Genomic DNA, 16,236 nt, shown 5'->3' with positions numbered 1-16,236 from the left:
GGGGCAGAGGTAGGCGCTGCCAGGAGCCAACAAAAATGGCCATAGACTGGCCAAAGAGGAAAAAAGAGGGGAGAGAGAGAAGGAAAGAAGAGAGTAAAAAAGAAAGGGGGGAAGGGGAATGGGAGAAAGGAAAAAAAGAAGGGGAAGAGATGAGGGGGGCAGAACCCCGAAAATTGCACCGAAGAATCAGTGGAAGTAAAAGGGGCCAGAGGCATGGGGGGAGGGTGAAGAGGGCTGGCTTCCATAGTTTATAGATACTGAGAGAATTTGGCTGAAGTACGGAAGTATTCCCATTGTGTCCACACCATCGAAGGCTGTTCCAGTTGCTTGTCTCCGGAATGAATCGTTCTTTCCAAGGACTGGATGTTGTCCATCTCACATACCCAGTCTACTATAGAGAGGCTGATTTACACCAGTTACCAGCTATGACAGTTCTAGCTGCCGTAAGCATGTGGTCTAAAACATCTTTTTGAAAGATCCAGGGATGATAGACAGAAATATGATACAAACATCAGGTTGAAGAGAGGAAGCCATGAATTTGTTATGTAGTGTAAAGGTTTACATATGGCCAAGTATCGGTCATAGGACATTGCGCTGAGGAAATAGATTTCAGAAGTACCTGAAGACACAAAAATGCAGCTCTGAGTGATGCATCCAGTGACAGACATGGTGGCTCCATTCATCCATATGATACGTAACATATTGGGGGCAACTACATTCACAAAGCACATCTCTGACAATAAGAAATTCCTAAGGAACATGAACATGGGGGACTGTAGACTTTTTTTGGTTGACAGTAGCACAATGATCATAACGTCAAGTAAAACTGTCACAGTATATGCAGAAAATATGAGCGTGAAGAAAAGAAACCTAAACACACCAAGTCCAGGGAACCCCAGAAGAAAGAATTCAGTTGCTGTTGTCACATTTTCATTATCCAGGATCATTTCAGTGGCTGCGAAGACAGACAAAAAAGAGTGATATTGTACTTGTTCACTGTTTTCAATGGCTGCTGACATTGTTTGAAAGTGTTAATAGGAAGTAGTGATGGACCGAACACCCCTTCTGTTTGGTTCGCAGTCGAACATCCGAACCTACAGAATGTTCGACTGCGAACTTCGAACTCGAACCGAACAACTGAGCGGTATCTTACTGCATCTGACTATGTGGTACCGCACAGCTAAAATACTGCATGAGTTATATTATGAAGTCATGCCGTATTTTAGTAGTGAAACATTCATTCATGTATCAGCTGTCAGTGGGGTTCTCAGCTGACAGCTGAATGTCAAAGGAATTGTTGGCATTTCCCAACAATCAAGTTAGGAAAAAAAAAAAACTGACGTGGGGTCCCCCCTCCCATCCATACCAAGCCCTTTGGGTCTGGTATGGATTTTGAGGGGAACCCCCACACCAACATTTTAAAAAAATGGCATGGGGTTCCCCTAAAATCCATACCAGCCCCTTATCCGAGCATGCAGCCCGGCAGGTCAGGAAAGAGGGGAGATCCTGAACCATACCATACATGGGGGGTGATTTGGGGTGGGCGAATCCCCCCCCAAAGCACCTTGTCCCCATGTTGATTGGGACAAGGGCTTCTTCCCCACAACCATGGCCTGTGGTTGTGGGGTTTGCAGGTGGGGGGCTTACTGGAATCTGGAAGCCCTCTCTAACAAGGGGGATCCCCAGAACGTGATCTCCCACTTTGTGAATGAGTATGCGGTACAGGGTACAGCTACCCATTCACAAAAAAAGTGTAAAAAAGACAGAAAACAGTCTTTGACAAGTCCTTTATTAAAAATAAAAATAAAAAAAATGTCCCCCGAAGTAGATCCAACGTCAATCACGATGCCCGCTACCACCGCTACCCGAACTGTGACAATTTGATTTCCCAACTACAATGCCTACCAATGGAAGGGGGCAATTTCTCAATGATATTTAACCAATTAACACCCGCCTGCCTGGTGGTATTTTGCTGTGGACAAGCGGCTCATACAGGCACAAACACATACCTGTACATTGGCAGTGTCTCCCGGTTTCAGTGTGCATGAACGTGCCCCCACCTCCAGTCGACTCCCACCGTGATTAGACATAGTGGGATTTTTTTCAGCAGGCTTCATCCAATAATTCATGGCTGAGACTTGCTGATCGGCTGTGTCCAATCACAGCTCAGAACTTTGTGTTGAAAAACACACAGACCTCTGTACAGAGGGAGTAATCTATTTGTTTCTTCTCCCTGAAAAGCAGGGAGAAGGAACAAACAGATATTTAACGAAAAGCAGCCCATAACATAACACACACAGTAACACTTGTTAGAAACACACATAACTCCTTTATTGCCCTGAGACAGGGGCGGACTGACCATTTGGAAACTTGGGCACTGCCCGAGGGCCCGGGGTCAGTAAGGGGCCCCATAAGATGCCCCTGGTACCTTTTTCATAGTCTTTTTTGAGTTTGGGCAAGGACACAGGGGCCCCATGATCCCCTATTGCCCGGGGGCCCTATGAGTTGTCAGTCCGCCCCTGTCCTGAGATGTTAACCCCTTTTCTAGCCAGTGTCATTATTACACTGACAATGTACTATCTGTATTAGTGGCAATGGTGATGTCAGTGTCAGTTAGTCAGTTTATCTGCCAGCTAGCATCAGTTAGTGTCAGATTGCCTTCCACAATATTACAGTCCCACTATAACTCACTGATCACCATCATTACTAGTATAAAAAAACAATTCTAATATTAATACTATAGTTTGTAGATGCTATAACCTTCATACAAACCAATCAATATGCACTTATTGGGATTTTTTTTCACCAAAGACATGTAGAAAATAAATTTTGGCACTTTTTATTGATGTACTTTACTGTTCTGCTCAATTCATACAGTTTATGATGCACTTTACTGATTTGATCGATTTCTAGATTTTTATTTGCTGACGGTTTTGTCACTTTTATGTGTTGCACTTTATTATACCGCATTACTGTAGTTCTTTTTGTTGCATTTTTAGCGCTGCACTTTTCTACACATATAAATATATATATTTATATTTTTCATTTTCCAAAAAAAGTGACTTAAAATTACAAATTCAAAAAATTGCCATGCCTCTTACTAATTACCTCATACTGTCTACTTTCTGAAAATGGGTCGTTTGGGGAAAATTTGTACATTTTAAGGGCCTCAAGAAATTAGATCGACCATCAGGCCGTCAGTATATTAGTTTGTTTTTTTTATTCCATAAACTTTTATTAGGATCAAAAAGACAAAACAAATCAAAAATACAACATGGAGGAAATAACAAAAGGATCGCAATGATCAAGTTAGATAGAAAGACACAATGTTTTATGGATATTTGTCCGAAATTCACAATCAATAACAATATGGGAGAATGATGACTGCAGGGGATTACCTCCTGAATAAAATAGATGAAAGGCTATTCCTAGTTGTGGTTTTTGGTAAGAGGCTCTCGCAGGGGCGGACTGACAACTCATGGGGCCCCCGGGCAATAGGGGTACATAGGGCCCCTGTGTCCTTGCCCAAACTCTAAAAAGCCTATGAAAAAGAAAAGGTACCAGGGGCATCTCATGGGGCCCCCTACTGACCCGGGCCCTCGGGCAGTCCTCTCCTGGGCTCTTGTGAGGGCAAGGATCTCTAACTGATCTAGGAGCAGTATACCCTGGAATCGATAGAAGGTCAATGAGAGATGAAGCGTGACACAGAACCAGGTAAATCTACGTAGGAGGGGATTGCGAAATCAGGATCTATAGTGGCCTTATATCAAAGCAAGGAGTATGTGTCTGTGTGCCTATCACGATCATTCGAAAAAAAGTCAAGAGAGCATGAATGGAAAAGTGCAAATGATAGTGTAACTTTGTGGGGAAGGAAAAGAAATAGGAAGATAGCAGAAAGAGGGAGAGGTGGGAAGAGTCGCAGGCAGGAGGTGACTAAGAAGGGGGTAGGGGCAGAAAGAAGGGGCAAGGAAGGAGAAAAAAAAGGGGGGGCAGGGCGTATGGACACATAGTTTATTAATACACACTTATTGGGATTTTTTTTGCCAAAGACATGTAGCAGAATACATTTTTACCTACATTATGAAGAAAATTGATTTTTAAATATTTTAGTGGAGGTTTTATACTGTAACAGAAAATTTTTGATTTTTTAACAATTTTCAGTCTTTTTTCATTTATGTAATAAAGAATAAACAAAACAATGGTGATCAAATACCATTTTTTTGTGTGAAAAAAGTATATAAATTTCATTTGGGTGCAGTGGTGCATGACTGCACAATTCCCACTTAAAGTAGCGCTTTAACTATAGTAATCTTGAATAGTAAAAAATAGTCTGGTCATGAAGGAGGTAAAACCTTTCAGAGCTTAACCCCTTCACGCCAGCGCCTACTGGCCCTTTAAGAGTTTCAGAAGCCGGGAGGTCGTCACGGCGGTCACATGATTGGGAAAGGTCCTGATCGAAAGAGGAAACCGGGACCTTTCTGTGAGTACCGGACATGTGTGCTGGTAGCGCGCTCTCAGCACATATGTTTTTTTTAATAGAACGTAAATGTGTGGCCGCTCGGCGTCTAGGCCTAGACACCGGAAGGCTTCACATTTGTGTGCGGCCGGTGTGAAGAGGTTAAGTAATTAACATTTCAGCAGTTTAATGTTCCTGCTCTTTTTCCATGAAATGTAGGCAGAATCATTTTTAGCAGGGGTTCCCTGAGACCTCAAAATTATTTCAAGGGTCCTACTACGGTAAAAAAAAGTTTGAGAAAGTTTGTTTTACTTTAATACTCTTCCCATCCAGTTAGAAAGGAGGGATTCCTTACCTGCCTTGTAGTCAGAAAGAGAATCCAACGGTAAGAAGAAATAGTTGGGACCCAAGCGAGCCTCACTGAAGCTAAAAAAATATAGACAATGGCTTTGTTTTTTTAGAAACTAAAAACTCCTCTTTGATTGGACATAAAGTCATCACTCAATCACTGCTGATTTCATAGACGGGTTTTGTTTACTTTTAATCATCACCATCCAGAGAATATTATGCATTAAATAAAACTAATATAACAAAGCAGATATCAGCCAAAGAATTGTAGAAGATATTATGTGTGATGGTCCAAGCATCAGTTGTATTAATACTGCCCATAACTCTGAAAATAACAATGCCCACTGAGCTACAGGGCTTTTATACATTTTCTGTGTCTTCATCATTAATGGATACATATCCTTTGAGTCCAATTATTATACTGTTAAGATTTTGTAATTTTAATACATTTGTAAATCTTTGGGATTTTAAAAGTAGTTTATATTTTTAACACTTGAATATACCCCTGATTACCGATGTAGCATTTCCCCCTTAGGAGTTGCTGAAAATGTAACCCCCCATATAGTCCTGTATGGACAAGCAACATGCATTTTCCACACAGACTTGCAGTAACCAGTCCTTGAGCTTTTTTTTTTTGGGGGGGGGGTTATTAAGGGGTAAATATCTTGGATTGGGTAAGGGTATATAGGATGTCCAAGGGAACTGCAACTGAGGACAACATCCTGGAACTATGTACAAAACCTTTCAGACAAGAATCCTCTTCTGGGAGAGCTAGCCAGCCTCTTCTGGTGTTCCACCCCAGATCCTGGATAATCCTCTTCTATCCAGCTGCCTGAAGAAATCCATGCAATGGGGATCCAGCGCATGTCACTTCAGTGTGAAATAGTCCCGGGTAAGAAAGCTAATCCAGTTTCCTACAAGAGGGCCTCTTTCCCCTTAACTGGCCTAGGGGGTGTAGATCTTCTCACTCCTCTAGTCCTCTGCCTATGAGCTGATGGGTCGTGGCTGCTTCCAGGCCTTCTGCTGGGCCACTCCTTCCCTGCTGCACAGGTGGTCCTCACTCTGGAGGCCAGTGAGGTTCTGAGCTTTCCTCCCTTTCAAACACCACTGCCTAGAGGTGAGCCCCTTCGCAACTAGACCCCCTCTAAGGCTCCTACACATCAGCCTTCTTTCTCCATCTTCCACCCAACCTCTCCTGCTGCTGAGCAGGTTCTCCAACATTTAAGGGCTGTCCTGGACTCATTCCAAACCTTCTGCTTGGAGATTGGCCAGGGTCCCTTAAGTGTGCATGCCAGCCCCTCCTCACTCCCGCTCACTGCTTCTAGAATATGCTCCAAGATTCTAGAGTAGTGGGAGGTATCAGGGAACTGACCTACAGAGCCTCTCAGCTCTGACCCTACTAACTATTATACCCAGGCTGCTACTCAGCCCTTCTAACTAATAATTGAACTCTAGCTCTGGCTATCTAGAGGGGCACTACACCTGTAACACTCAAAAATAGATTTTCTAATCTAATCTAAAGATCTTTGGTTGGATCAGGGCAAAGAAAACTGAATGGCAGGATATTCAAAGCGCAAGCCTCCAATGGGTATAAACTTTCAATTCTGGAGTTTTAATTTCTTTTATGTTTTTTCATTTTATTATATTATTATATATAGTATACTGTATATATATTTTAAATGTTGATATGACCTTTTTAGGTTTGGGGTGCTCAAAGCTAAACATTCACTTCTTACTGACCTTCTTGGAGCTGCCTTTTGTTGTCATACCACTGCCTTATTAAAAAGAAAAAAAACATACAGTATCTGCAAGAACAGCACACCTCCAACACCCCCATAGATAAGACATAAGTTAGGCATATTATCTTTAGATAAAACTGTCCTGCTGCTGGCCAATCTTATTCTGCTGTATTCTCTGCAGTATCTTAGTTCTAAACCCCAGCCTGTGTTATCTGATTCGTAAATTTGGGCCTAACTTTGCTCATTATCCTTTCCTCTCATTAAAATTATTTGGGTGCCCCAACTATTACACATTTTACAAAATTCCTTCTGCTGGATTTCCTTTAAAATGTTTAAACGACATTTTGTTGTGATCTTATATGCAAGCAGAAGCAATCCAGAATTAGATTTGTAGACTTTACAAAGACCAAGGAACATCAGTGGCCTTGCTGTCCCCAATCCTGGGTTATATTTATAATATCCAAAATCAAGCATATTGATAGATGGGAGCAAGGAGGCATTCATCACCAATCTTATATTATATTTAAATATCTGTTTGATGGTGACCATCCATTGTATTCCATGGAGACGAAGGCCATTTTCAAATCCTACTCATACATTCTCGCAGTAAGATTCTTTTGGAAAGGTTTTGGAAGGCAAACGCATATATGGAAGAGGCTCTTAAACTGCAAGGTTTTCACACTTAGTTGAAAGTGGTGTACTTAAAGCGGAGCTTCACCTAAAATGGGAAGTTCCACTTTAAGAACTCATCCTCCACTCCCCATGAAGAATTGGCACCTTTGGGGAGCAGGAGGGAGTGTGGGTACCCAATTTTGTCAGGTGCTCGCTCCCACGTCTTCTCCCACCGCCTATACAATTGGAAGTGGAAGTTCTCTTCTCTCTCCCTGCAGTCTTCTGGGACACGTGACAGGTCTCAAAGGACTGTGGGACCATTCACAATGTGCAGCAGTGCTTGCACATGCACATTAGGTACCTTGCGGTGAAGCTGCAAGCTGTCACAGCCGGGTGCCCACAGTTAAGATGACAGGACAGAAGATGGCAGCTGAACCCGGATGGTGTGAGCACACCGCTGGATTTTGGGACAGGTGAGTGGCTGTTTTTTACAAATCAGCAGCTACAGTTTTTGTAGCTGCTGACTTTTACTTTTTGCACAGGAGACTGGAGAATGTGGAAGAAGGGGCTCTGGTCAGATGAGACCAAAATTGAACTTTTTGGCCTTAAAGCCAAAAGGTCTGATGATGTGATGACATTACCGCTAAGTCTCCACCCAACATGCTTCATCCTAATGGACGTCGTTACTGGGGCAATGGAGATTTAACACATTTATTATAATAATAGTTATTTATTTTTATTTATTAATGTTGTCATACATTTTGTTTGTTGTTTTATTGGATTCTTCTTGTCACATTTGAAATAATAATTTAATACCATTATAATATTTGTATTAGGGCTTTATTTGATTTTAGGGGTGTTGCATACATATGGTTTTGCAACAGTGCAACACATTTTAAAGATAGACTTGAAAATTGCTGTTCACAGACGCTCTTCTTTCAATCTGACAGAACGTGCTCTATTTTGCAAAGAAGAATGCACAAAAATGTCTCTAGATGTGCAAAGCTGGTAGAGACATCCCCAAAAAGACTTGCAGCTGGAATTGCCGCCGAAGGGGGTCCTACAAAGTATTGACTCCGGGGGCTGAATACAAATGTCACCACACTTTTCACAGAGTTATTTGTAAAAAATTTTGAAAACCATTTCTCATCTTCCTTCCACTCCACAATTACTGTACGTGCCACTTTGTGTTGGTCTATCACATCAAATCCCAATAAATTACATTTACATTTTGGTTGTAACATGACAAATGTGGAAAATTTCAAGGGGTATGAATTCTTTTTCAAGGCACTGTATATGCTCTCTTTTTTTTGCTGCAAAAATGTTGTTACCCTTTAGAATGCATAGACGTCATCCAAAACATGCATTGTGGCATAGTTACAGGTTATTGCAGCCTTTCTCAACCTTTTCGATATGGAGTAACCCTTGAAATAACCTTCCAGTCACAGGGAACCCCTACTAAAAATGACTATATCTATAACTCATGAGACATTAGTGTGATGGTCATTGGGAAGAACGCTCCTTACATTTGTGGTTATTGGAAAGAATTACCTCCTTACAGATAGCTAAAAAGATCGCTGATGTCAGTTGGAACTTATCTGAGAGACAGAAATTGCTCATTGCTCAAGGAACCCCTAGCAACCTCTGGAGGAACCTTGGTTGAGAAAGTCCTGGGTTAGTGTTTCGGTAGGTGAGTGAAACTTTTTAGGGCTAGTTTCTGAAACTCTACGGAAGGGCGTAAATGCTGGTGTAACCATACCAATCCATTCCAGTCCATACCAGTCTATGTGGTTCAGGGTCATTCAAAAATTTTTTTGGGGGGGCAGGAGGAGGGAGAAGTCCACTATCCATTTAAGACTTTGAATACCTTTTGTTTCATGGAGTATGAAATATATTTAACTTATGCAAACCAAAAGTCCAGTTAAAAAATAAGTAAAAAAAAAAAAATGAAGGAAGGAAAAATACGGTGGGATATAAGGAATCTCCAGCTGCCGTGATTTGGCACAATTTATTCTGAATTGTAAATCTAGTTTCTCATTTCTATGTGCTAGTAAAACATTTGAGTGTTTTTTTTTTATAGGAAGTTTATTGCAGTATTCCAATTCTAACCAGATTTAAAATCCCACCAGAATCACAATTATGTAATCAAAGTCTGATGAATTAAAACTGTTTGTATCCCAGTCTCTCAGCGGGGATATGCAATCATCAATGTTAAGGTTCCAGGATGGAATAAAGGCTCAAAGGGCTTTGTTTACTATTATGGAATGATATATAAAATAAAGCAAATGAAACTCAGAGATCAGCCATGCGCACATTTATATGTAATCCAGATCATTTTTTTTCACCGTGGTCCACTGACATGAGTTCTCTCCTGTTCTGTTTTATGCCCCTTGTTCCGGATTTGCTTTTAAAGACAATTCATACAGGAATGTTTTCTTGTGCAAACATTTCAATATTTCCTCTGACTCTACCTTTGGCCTGTTCTGTTAAATTGATTTTGTTTATAGTGCAACATCCATGGAGAAGAAGCTTAAAAGTAGAGGATCACCAGTCTATAGAATGGCAAGAAAAGTCATAAGGAATGGGGCTGAGAATATAACAGGCATGCTGATGTTCTAAAACTCAAGGTAATCATGGTCTTTACGGTTTTTGTTCACTGCAGTGAGAATTGATGATTGTCCAGCAACATCTCAGAACATTGTTCATTTATGCTGATGGTATTGAATGTGAACCATAAAAGTGTATGTAATCCTAAATTCTATTTTTGGTATGTTTGACATCAAGTTTTGTTAAATACAGTTTTTTGAAGCAAATCATTTATGGGGAATCTGTTGAAAAGTTTTTTTTCAACCTGGAAATCTGGCCAGTTAAAGCACGTTTAGTTTCAGGCTGACAGCACTAAGCCCTTACCTTCCCATTAGCAGCAGTGTTGTAAACATTCCAAGTGCTGTTTTTCAGTTGGTTGAAGATCTGCCTAACTGGCCTGCACAAGCTATGTGCAGACCTGATAAGCAGCCCATTGACCAACTGAAGGAGCGTGCATGCTATGTGCAGACCTAATAGCAATGGCGTTTACTATGCAAAGAGTTGATAGCATGCACACATCATCAGCTGGTCATTGGGCCGCCCATCAAGTCCTCACATTGTATGCAAATTCCCTTAGTTGGTCATTGGGCTGTGTATCGGTCTGCACGTAACATGCACACACCATCAATTGGTCATTGGGCTGCCTATCACTTTGCACACAGCATGTGCACTCCTTCAATTGGTCATTGGACTGCCTATCACTTTGCATATAATATGCATACGCTTTCAATTGGTCATTGGGCTGCCTATCAGGTCTGCACATAGCATGCACACAGCTTCAATTGGTCATTGGGCTGCCTATCAGGTCTGCACATAGCATGCACACACCTTCAATTGGTCATTGGGCTGCCTATCAGGTCTGCACATAGCATGCACACACCTTCAATTGGTCATTGGGCTGCCTATCAGGTCTGCACATAGCATGCACACACCTTCAATTGGTCATTGGGCTGCCTATCAGGTCTGCACATAGCATGCACACACCTTCAATTGGTCATTGGGCTGCCTATCATTTCTGCACATAGCATGCACATGCCTTCAATTGGTCATTGGGTTGCCTATCAGTTTGCGCATATCATGCACAAGCCTTAAATTGGTCACTGGGCTGCCTATCAGTTTGCACATAGCATGCACACACCTTCAATTGGTCATTGGGCTGCCTATCAGGTCTGCACATAACATGCACACTCTTCAATTGGTCATTGGGCTGCCTTTCAGGTCTGCACATAGTATGCACACTCCTTCAGTTGGTCATTGGGCTGCCTATCAGTTTGCACATAGAATGCACACACTGTCAACTGGTCATTGGGCTGCCTATCAGTTCACACATAATATGCACACGCCTTCAATTGGTCATTGGGCTGCCTATCAGGTCTGCATATAGCATGCACAGGCTGTTAATTGGTCATTGGGCTGCCTATCAGGTCTGCACATAGCATGCATCCTCTTAAAGATAAAGATCAATGATGTCAATGGGAACTTGTCAGCGGGAAGATATCTCTAAAAATAATTGTGAAATAGTAAAGTCTTCCCACTAAAGATGACCTATGTTCTAACAAGGAATCAGACCATTGTAATATGCATGTACGTTGTATTATAATTGGAGTTATTGGGGGTTTTTTTGCAGCAAATGATGTATATGCTTGTACTGTATATAAACAAAAAAGTCTCTGAAAATCTGGCAAAATAGATAGATTTTACTGCATGTAATGGGGTGGAGTTAGTACATGTAATGGGGTGGAGTTACTACATGTAATGGGTGGAGTTACTACATGTAATGGGGTGGAGTTACTACATGTAATGGGTGGGGTTACTACATGTAATGGGGTGGATTTACTACATGTAATGGGGTGGAGTTACGTCATGTAATGGGGTGGAGTTACTACATGTAATGGGGTGGATTTACTACATGTAATGGGGTGGAGTTACTTCATGTAATGGGGTGGAGTTACTACATGTAATGGGGTGGATTTACTACATGTAATGGGGTGGAGTTACTTCATGTAATGGGGTGGAGTGACTTCATGTAACGGGGTGGATTTACTACATGTAATGGGGTGGAGTTACTTCATGTAATGGGGTGGATTTACTACATGTAATGGGGTGGAGTTACTTCATGTAATGGGGTGGAGTTACTACATGTAATGGGGTAGAGTTACTTCATGTAATGGGGTGGATTTACTACATGTAATGGGGTGGAGTTACTACATGTAATGGGTGGAGTCACTTCATGTAATGGGGTGGATTTACTACATGTAATGGGTGGAGTTACTACATGTAATGGGGTGGAGTTACTACATGTAATGGGTGGATTTACTACATGTAATGGGGTGGATTTACTACATGTAATGGGGTGGAGTTACGTCATGTAATGGGGTGGAGTTACTACATGTAATGGGGTGGATTTACTACATGTAATGGGGTGGAGTTACTTCATGTAATGGGGTGGAGTTACTACATGTAATGGGGTGGATTTACTACATGTAATGGGGTGGAGTTACTTCATGTAATGGGGTGGAGTGACTTCATGTAACGGGGTGGATTTACTACATGTAATGGGGTGGAGTTACTTCATGTAATGGGGTGGATTTACTACATGTAATGGGGTGGAGTTACTACATGTAATGGGTGGAGTTACTTCATGTAATGGGGTGGATTTACTACACGTAATGGGGTGGATTTACTACACATAATGGGGTGGATTTACTACATGTAATGGTGTGGATTTACCAAAGGCACATAGACTGAACACTTTGCAAGTGAAGTTGCTCCAGAGCTTAGTAAATGAGGGGGAGCTCTGAAGACTTCCATCATCCAATCATGTGCAAGAAAAAATGCTGTTTATTTTCTTTGCATGTGATTGGGTATTCTTTGTAAGTGAAGCTTTATCTCATTTACTAAGCTCTGGAGCAACTTGCAAAGTGCAGTCTATTTTTGCCTTACAGTGGAGTTCTTCCCAAAAATGGAAGCTGCGCTTGTTTGCCTCTCCCCCCCCCCACCCCACTGCCATATTTGGCACCTTTTTGAGGGGGAAGGGAGAGTGGATACCCTCTCTCACTTCCGGATCAGTTTGCCGTGGCGAAGTGAGCAGGAAGTTCGGCCCCCTTCCTTCCCCCCGCAGTCTCCTGGGAAACTTCACAGGTCCCAAAAGACTGCCGGACCAATCAGAATGTGCAGCACGATTCGCTCATGCACAGTGGGCACCCGGCTGTGCAGCCGCAATCACAGCCTGGTTCCCACATTTGAGATGCTGGCGCCAGATGGATAAGAGGGAGAGAAGAGACGGTGTGGGTGAGCACGTCTCTGGACCAGGGGCGGACTGACAACTCATGGGGCCCCCAGGCAATAGGGGATCATGGGGCCCCTGTGTCCTTGCCCAAACTCAAAAAAGCCTATGAAAAAGGTACCGGGGGCATCTCATGGAGCCCCCTACTGACCCTGGGCCCTCGGGCAGTGCCCGAGTTTCCAAATGGTCAGTCCGCCCCTGCTCTGGACCCTGGGACAGGTAAGTGTGTGTTCATTAAAAGTCAGCAGCTATAGTTTTTGCAGCTGTTGACTTTTAATAAACACAAAATCTCCTGGAACTCCGCTTTGGGGTAGAACTATAGGCAACACCTTTTTTTTCCGTTTTGGATAGACTAAGGGAGGGTTATAACTCCTGTAAGGACAAATAGAAGGTGAATCTCCCTTACACAGACAACAATTGAAACCTGACAAGGGTTCTAACCCACCTCCATTCTATCCAAAACTACAAAAACGTTTTCCTTTAGTTACATTTAAAGGAAATCAACCCCAATGGTTTCCATATTTAGGTTTCTATGCATTACTGTTGAGAGAACTGGTCCAAAAAGGCAGAGGCTACTAAAATTGCCTGGATCACTACCGAATTACTGCATGCATTTAATTATTTATTTCCTTCTGTGAACTGTTTGACTTTAACCCCTTTTTATGCAGTATTTACCAAGCATTTGGCATGCAAAACAGCATCATGAATTGACAATTTCAGGATTGCATGCAGTATTTAGAGAAAATGTGTCCAGATACCTAAATACAGCATGTGAACTGCTTTAGTGAATGGAGCCCTCAATGTCTTATTGAAGACAATGGCAATGCGAAGAAAGCTTCAAAAATTGTGTATTACAGAGCAGCAAAATGAGGCAGAATTGTTCAAATTGGCTTAGCTTCTGATCAGGGGCGGACTGACAACTCATGGGGCCCCCGGGGAATCAGGGATCACGGGGCCCCTGTGTCCTTGCCCACGCTCAAAGCACACCCAAAAAAGCCTATAAAAAGGTACCAGGGGCATTTCATGGGGCCCCCTACTGACCCCGGGCCCTCAGGCAGTGCCCGAGAGCTCAAATGGTCAGTCCACCCCTGCTCCTGGTGGCCCTGCCTTATGAGATGATAGAGCCAAAAACAACCTGATCCACTTTCCCCCAAAACATTCTACCAGGAATAAGATAGAAGGGTAGGACCTGGTCAGTCATGCTAAGGATATCCATGCAAATGCAGATGTTAGACAAAAATGACCTTTGTTCTGCCCTAGGTCCCTTCTCCCAAAAGCATGTTGGGAGTCTGAACTACCAAAAATAACACTAGAACTCAGATTTTGTGAAATGTGAACATATGAATGTATGAAATATGGTCTGAATCCAATATCTTCAGAATTTATCATGTTTTTATGGGAACGTGTCTTTAAAATAATTTGGATAATCCATTCCTCAGGTTTTTCACTTCTGAAGTCATACTATTACAAGATGAATTCTGACTGGTTGCTATGAGCTTCTGTACTTCAGAATTACCCAATAGGAAGGGGAACTTTTTGTTGAAAAAGACCTAGAATTATGAAATATTTCTTACAGGAGGAATATTCTTCTTTGTCTCAACAGTCATAGCCAGGGGCGGACTGACAACTCATGGGGCCCCCGGGCAATAGGGGATCATGGGGCCCCTGTGTCCTTGCCCAAACTCAAAAAAGCCTATGAAAAAGGTACCAGGGGAATCTCATGGGGCCCCCTACTGACCCCGGGCCCTCGGGCAGTGCCCGAGTTTCCAGATGGTCAGTCCGCCCCTGGTCATAGCTCATAATCCCCACAGAGTTACTGCCCTTTGTATCACTTGAAATTGTAATCTCTCATGAGCAGGGCCCTGCTAGCCCTGTATTGTAACTAAACACAAAACACACAAGCCCTCCTGATAATCTATTTAATTGTAATATCAATGTGAATTACTGTATTTTATAGTAATAATATATATATATATAGATATATATATATATATATATATATTTTTTTTTTTTTTGTCTTTGTTATGTTATGTATTGCAATTGACTATTATTAAATTTTTTTAATTTATTTATTTATGCATTTAAAGTTGTTGTAAAGGCTTAAGGTTTTTTACCCTCATGCATTCTATGTATGAAGATAGAAAAACCCTTCTCTGTACATCAGCCCCCCTAGCCCCCTCAATACTCACCTATGCTACTCACCTAAGCCCCCTCTCGATCCAGCGATGGGCACTGGAGTCTTCGCTATCCCGGGACTCCCTTCTTCTCCTTGGCCGAGACAGAAGCGGGAGTCATTGGCAATGACTGTCAATCACAGCCAGTGAGCCAATGAGAAGGAAGAGGGGGCAGGGCCGAGCTGTGGCTTCATGTGCGAATGGACACATAGAGCAGCGGGTGCCCCCATTGCAAGCTGCTTGCTGTGGGGGCACCCGACAGGAGGTAGGAGCCAGGACAGCCTGCGGGGCATCCAAGAAGAGGAGGATCTGGGCTGCTCTGTGCAAAACCACTACACACAGCAGGTAAGTATAGACATGTTTGTTATTTTTTCCTTAAAAAAATAAGCCTTTAGAATCACTTTAATTATGCTGGCGTCATTTTGAGTCATAGACTGGTCATGCATATAGTACATACATGTACAAATATTTGTATTTGTGTGTATTTTCTGTATTTTGTGATAGTTCCCTCTTCTTTTACATCAGTTGTTGGTGGATGGTTGTCTCAGTTCATCAGGGTCACTGAATGTTTCTGCTGCGTCCTTTCCTTTTGGGAGCCTGAAGTTGATGAAATGATGCACTTCCAGTTTGCAGTGTGTCTGGAATTGTGATCCAGCGGCCACCAGCCATGATTGTAATACCTTCAAGCCATTTTTGATACAGAGCACACCTCATATGAGATACTTTATTAATTATTCATCAACTTTTTGCTTACAACTGTGTGTAAGTAGGGGGCCTGCTTTGATTATGGATGCATACTTTATTGATCCTACCCACTACTGATGGCTATGTGGATATGATGTGGTTCTGTGGTTCATTGTATATCATTCAGGTGAAATTTGATCTTTGACATGGTTTGTGTCTCAGACACTGCCCTTTCTGTTGGGCGTTCTTGAAGACAGTCGAGATAGTGTGTATGTGTGAGTATTTGTATATATATATAAAATTGGAGCAGGTAACTCCAGTTGTGTTGCATATCTTATGTAGCTTGATGAA

Source organism: Staurois parvus, unplaced genomic scaffold (genome assembly GCF_062004578.1).
Source record: "Staurois parvus isolate SC_StPar_1 unplaced genomic scaffold, SC_StPar_1.0 ptg000470l, whole genome shotgun sequence".
NCBI classification, from domain to species: domain Eukaryota; kingdom Metazoa; phylum Chordata; class Amphibia; order Anura; family Ranidae; genus Staurois; species Staurois parvus.
This window is presented reverse-complemented; position numbering follows the sequence as displayed.